General features: G+C 38.0%; 1 long non-coding RNA gene across 1 annotated transcript; it reads right to left on the bottom strand.

The window, feature by feature from the left end:
• Nucleotides 1-3,141: 3,141 nt before the first annotated feature.
• On the bottom strand, nucleotides 3,142-4,359 carry LOC122898920. Its single transcript, XR_006383071.1, has 3 exons — nucleotides 4,339-4,359; nucleotides 3,709-3,832; nucleotides 3,142-3,200 (listed from the first exon to the last, which is right to left on the bottom strand). It is a non-coding gene; the product is annotated as an uncharacterized LOC122898920 (long non-coding RNA).
• Nucleotides 4,360-6,366: the final 2,007 nt, after the last annotated feature.

Here is a 6,366-nt window from a genome sequence, read left to right as displayed (position 1 = left end):
AAGCTCTAGTAATTAAGACAGTCTGGTACTAGAATTCAACACTGAATGTGAACTAGCTGTAATTTAAATAAAGACCTAAAAAAAGAATGAACAAAAAAAATGGGCAAAGGACTTGAAAAGATACTTTTTTTTCCCAAAGAAGGTATTCGAACGTCCAAAAAGTACATGCAAAGATGTTCAATACAATGAGTCATCAGGGAAATGCAAATCAAAACCACAATACACCACTTCACACCACAAAATGAATATTATAAAGCAAAAACTCCAGAATTTGGAACCCCTATGTTCTGTGGTTGGAAATGGTGCGGCTGTTATGGAAAACAGTATGGCAGATCCTCCAAAAGTTAAATGTAGCATTACCATTTGATCCAGCAATGCCTCTCCTATACAGCCAACAAAATTGAAATCAGGGACTTAGACACTTGCAAACCCATGTTCAGGACAACATTAATCACAACTGCCAAAAGGGCAAAGCAACCCCAAAATGCATGAAGATGAATACATAAACAAAATATGGTATACATATACAATGGGTTATTATTCATCTCTAAAAACAAATTAAATTCTCCTATATGCTATGATGTGGATTAACTTTGGAAACATTACACTAAATGAAAAAAGGCAGACACAGAAGAACTATAATATAATTCCCCTTATGTGAGGCACCTAAAATAGGCAGGTTCATAGAGACAGAGAGTAGATTAAAGATTTCCAGGAGCTGTGGGGGGAGCATTACTGTTTAATTGGTGTGGGGTTTTTACTTAGGATGATGAAAATGTTCTAGAAATGAAGAATGGTAGTAAGGCTGTACAATGTTGTGAACATACTGCTACTGAGACACTTAAAAGTGGTTCTATGGTAAATTTTGCATTACGTGTATTTTACCACAATACAAGAAAAGGAAAATTATCCTTCAAACTTGAAAAAAGGCAGATGCCTGCAAAGGAAAATGAAGGAATAAATTGTGGTCTCTCCATATGCCGGAATACTACTTAGTAACAAAAAGCGACAATGTAAATAAATGCCACAATTATAATACAGAGCAAATGAACCCAGCCACAAAATAAGTATGTGCTGTATGATACCATTTACATCAAATTCATGAAAGAGCAAAACCAATCTATAGTAACAGAAATAGATGAGCTATTGAGTAGTGTTAGGGGTTCTAACTGTAAAGGAATATAAGGGAACTTCAGGAAAGAAGGGGGGAAGAAAAAATTTCACAGCTTTAGCAATTAGAACAGTAATATCAGCACAAGGAAAGCTGATTACACGCACTGAAAAAATGGGAAAGCCAGGAAGAATTCCACATGTATATGCAAATTTGGCAAGGGCAGAGGTGACATTGAAAAGGAGAGAAAAGATGAAGTGGAACAATAAGCCAGCCAAGTAGTCAAAAAGTCTAATTCTAATTCTATCTCTGCATCACACCACCACAAATTCCAGATGGATCGAGCACCTCAATATGCAAGACAAGATTTGATAGCTTTGGGAAGAAAATATAGCAGAATAACTTCATGATTTCAACTACTAAAGAATGTCCAGAGACATACCACAGCCCCTGCACCTCTCTCACATGACCCACCACAAAAATTAAGAAATCTGATCACATCAGAATGGAAAAGATAACAAAGTTAAAAGGTAAAAAATAGATTCACACATTACAGCCAAGTTTTCATATATAGATTATTCAGATAAATAAGTCCCAAAAATCTTAGTGCAGTTTTAAGCTTTAATCCTTTCAGAAATATAAGTGCTACTAATTTTTCATTAACATTATTTGAAAAGTTAACTGTGTGTATTTTTAAATATTGGTATATTTCTTATTAAAATTCAACATAATTACTGTCTTGTGTTACAGATCACTCTAGTCAATTTTCAAATTTTGTGAAGAACTCTTCTCAGCTGTTGCTCAGTGAGGGAAAGAATAATGTTTGTAATGCTGGCCTCAAGATCTACCAAGAAGAAGGTTTTGATAAACACATGACAGAGACTTTGAACATGACCTCACAAGGAAAAGTCTAATGGATGCGGCTCAGGTCACATAGGTGGCCAAGTAGTAAATTTCCTCCCTTGAGCCACTGTCTGAGAAAGTGTCATGCAGAAATGATTACAACAAAATAAGTTAAAATTAAAAATTTATTTTTCAAACCCACAAAAATAAATAAGTAGAAGGGCAGGATAAATAAGTACACTGCCAAATGACATGTTTGTAACTGTAGCATTTAAATTTCCAGAATCATTAAAGCATACAACTCCACTAAGATTTTTGAAATGCTCTGGGCCATAGATGCCCAAATGCATATGCACAAATTCCTAACTAAAATCACTTATTTTTCTCTCCACGTTGTTCTTTCAGTTATTTTATTTACATGTGAGCTCTATTGATACGAATATAGGTATTCATAATCATAATATCTTTTTTAGATTTAGCATTTCTTTTAGCAAAATTATACAGTCTGTATTTTTCAAGACTCTATGTCATTTATTATGAGAAATTGGTCCATGCCATTATGGAGCCTGACAAGTTCTACCATCTGCCGTCTGCAAGCTGGAGACTCAGGGAATCAGTGGCATAGGTCAGTAAGAATCCAAAGGCCTGAGAATCAGGAGAACCAATGGTGTAAATCTCAGTCCAAGGGCAGGGAAAGATGAGTTTTCCACTCAAGCAGTGAGGCAGGCAGAAAGGGGAAAATTCTTTTCTCCTCCTTTTTTTTCTATTCAGACCCTTAAGGGACTAGGATCCTGCCTACCTATGCTAGGAAATGCAATCTACTTTACTGAGTCCCCTGTTCAAAGCTAATCTTATCCGGAAACACCCTTACAGAGAAACCAGAAATAACATTTAACATGGGCCTCCCATGGGCAATGAAGTTGACACAAAAAAATTGACCACCACATCATCCATCTTTGTTCTTTAAGGGATGTTGAGTGAAAAGAAGTCAGTTGCATATGGATTCATTTGTATAAAAAGGAGGAATCACATATACAAACACACACACAGAGTTCTCGGTTCTCTTCAGGTGGGAAGAAACAGTGTTGTATAATGGGGGGAAAGGCAAATACAGGGTTTATTCTTCTCTTAGACAGGTACTACTGAACGGAAGGCCATACTCTTACCTGGTTCCTGCCAAACTGCGCCGAGGAGGAAAACAAGTTTCATGAGGAGAACTAAAAACCACCAGCAATTGCTTTAATAGCTAAATGGGGAAAATGCAAAGATAAGAGAAACCATCACAGATAAAACTTAGCCTTCAGTAATGAAGCCAGCTACAAGCCACAGTTTAGGATTTTTAGCTGGAAATTAAACTAGTGTTGAGTGTTAACAGGACTAAGGATTTTTAAATATACATCAAACAAACCATGTCCAAGTTCCCCCCAATCTTCCCCAAGGGGTGTGAACTAGTCAGGCTGGGATTACAGCAGTCTGAAATGGAATTTCTTACCCAAGGCAACTGGGGACATCAAAGGACTGAGGAGAGTAAAGGTCTGAGAAGCAATGCAAAGACCCAAGGTAGAAGAGTCAAGCCAGAAGGAATGTCTGAGAGATTACTAAAACTAAATGAGAATGAATGGCCCAAATTGGAAGTGACAATAAAGTCAGACATACCGAAAGGAATATATGATCAGAGAGATAAGAACAGATTAAATCAGTTGGAAGCAAGAAAGGAAAGGGGGATTCATAAGAAACATGCTGGTCTAACTTACAAGTCTGGACTAAGCACAGGGCATGCAGCATAGAATCTGGGTTGGTTGACTTTGATGCTTTAAGGATAGAACGGAGCAGGTGCATACAAGCATACACTGAAGATACTGTAGGTTCGGTTCCAAGCTACAATGGTAAAGGGAAATCACAAGAAAGCAAGTCAAATGAAACTGTTGGTTTCACGATGCATATAAATGATTTTTACGCTATACTATAGTCTATTAAGTGTGCAATATCATTATATCTAAAAAAAAAAACCATACGTACCTTAATTTAAAGAATACTTTATTGGTAAAAAATGCTAACCATCATCTGAGCTTTCAGCGAGCTGTAGTCACTGATCACAGATCAGCCTAGCAAGTATAATAACAAGGAAAAAGCTTGAAATATTGTGAGAATTACTAAAATGTGTTACAGAGGCACAAAGTGAGCAAATGCTATTGGAAGAAACGGCACCAATGGACCTGCTCGAAGCAGAGCTGCTGCAAACCTTCAACTGGTAAGAAGCACCATTTGTGCGTGCACGATTTGTAAAGCACAATAAAATCAAGCATGATAAAATGAAGTACGCCTGTATCATTAAATTATGATTCAGTAACCTCTGTGAATGGATAATGTATATTAATTCTTACCTACTTCAAAACTCCGTCACTGAATCATCTAAATATCATGGTGAAGCCGCCACGAGCCACCTTGGTCCCTCTCATCACAAGGAATCAAACTGAAAAGTTAGTGTTTAAAGGAAATTATTCCCAGTAGCTCTCAAATTCATTCTTTTTTCTAAGATTGAAGGAACTGTTCCAACTTGGAAAAGGAAATATTGTAAGGTAAGTGATGTGAGAAAATATAAACATCATTTCCAGATTCTTCGACATGCTAATTAAGGCTATGCACTTGAATTTAGGTGTCATCTGCTCGTCCCATAAGTTGTTACTATTTACAGCCTGAACACAGGGACAGTCAAATTCTATTGCCAGCATCTTCAGCCCTGCAAAAGAGGGATTCGTTGTTTTCCTTAAATATCTTGGCATTTGTGTCATATTCTCAAGGCATCCCTCTGCCTCTTAACGAACATATGAAAGTCTGGCAAGAGCATGAAACTATTTTCTCTCTTTGATCTAACTGCCAGACACCAAGTTTTCCCCGTATCTTTCAGCTGGTCTAAGCAGCAAGGGCACGTACAGTAGGATGTTGTTTTTTGTTGGATATTAAGCACATGCCATAGTCAGCTTTGGGCATAGACAGCTGTCACACATATGACTGCCTATGCCCACACTGCTTTGTCGTCCATCTTTTCCTCGCTGCTTTTTTGAGAGAAACTCATAAAACAAGCCCGAATAGTGGCCCTCCACACTTATATCAAAAATCATTCCATTGTTAAGGAGAAGATGTTACTAAATATCGCTGTTGGGCTGAACATCAGCAGCCCTTCTAGTTGGCAGAAAATGGTCTTTTCGCTTCTTTTCTTATTATTCCTTCAGCTCCCTATTTATTCCTGTCCACTGTGTCCACTTCCAGCTCTGCCTCATTGTTCTCCTTGGGCACGATTTCATTTATTATTGTTTATATCATCCCTACTTGAAGAACTCACTCCCAGACACATTCCATACTTAAACTTCTTTTTTTTTCTTAGAAAAACGCCTTTGTCCTAAGTTGTATGTGCTCCCGCCCACATTCCATAACACTTTAGGAAAATCACCACATGCTAATAAGTTAGTAAGTACAAAAAACATAACTTACTATCTACTTCACCCACGAAGTAACAAATTAACATTATAATTCCCCAAAGAAGGACACTTAAGGCTGGAAAACTTCAGGTAAACCTATAGGAAGACAATATTTTTGGACAGTGGCTATGTCTTCTAGTATTCTTCAAACCCCTTCCTTAAGTGTGTGCTGATGGATTGGAAGTAAGACACAGTACTCCACTAGGGGCCAATAGTCTGTCATACGAATAAGTAACCAAGGTGTTTTGTGCTCCTCTGGTCTCATTTTTCCTTCCAGGTCCTAGTCACGGTAGTTTACCACATGGTATTTGGACAAGTTAGAGGGAACAGCACAAGTAATGGTAAACACCGTTCTTTGGCAAAGGCTTCTTGGAAACAGAACTGGGATAAGCAGATGGTGAACGTCACATTGGATCAGCTGCATCGGACAGACACCGTGGAAGAGCCTCAACGGACCCTGTGTTGTCCACCCCTGGCATTAGGCAGCGACGCGGATCTGACTTAGGCTCCTTTTATGAGTAGCAACTACTGAACCCTGTTACTGTGTTTGATGAAAAGAGCCCTGTGGATTGTTTTTGATCTGCATATTAACAAGAAAAAGACAGCCAGGTTATTTCATAGAAGCAGCAAGAACAATTTCCCCTTAAAAACGTGCAAGACACATCCCTGCTGGAACTTATGCATACACACGCACGCGTGCACACACACAGACAAAACCGAACAAAACAGAACACATGAAAAATCCTTTCATCCAGAATCCGTGGTTTGCTTTCTTTTATTCTTTTATTCCTTAGTATACGTGAACATGTGAAAACGTACAACACTCAGACGTGCAGCCTGATCGAGTGATCATCTCTTACAATGTGCCTCTATTTAAAGCAACAAACAGATGGAGGGTTTATGAGCAAGGCTGGTAAAAGTAAAAGCAAATTA

This window comes from Neovison vison, chromosome 2, assembly GCF_020171115.1.
Source record: "Neovison vison isolate M4711 chromosome 2, ASM_NN_V1, whole genome shotgun sequence".
In the NCBI taxonomy this organism is placed as follows: domain Eukaryota; kingdom Metazoa; phylum Chordata; class Mammalia; order Carnivora; family Mustelidae; genus Neogale; species Neogale vison.
The sequence above is the reverse complement of the archived record's forward strand: the minus strand, read 5'-3'. Positions and strand labels throughout refer to the sequence as shown.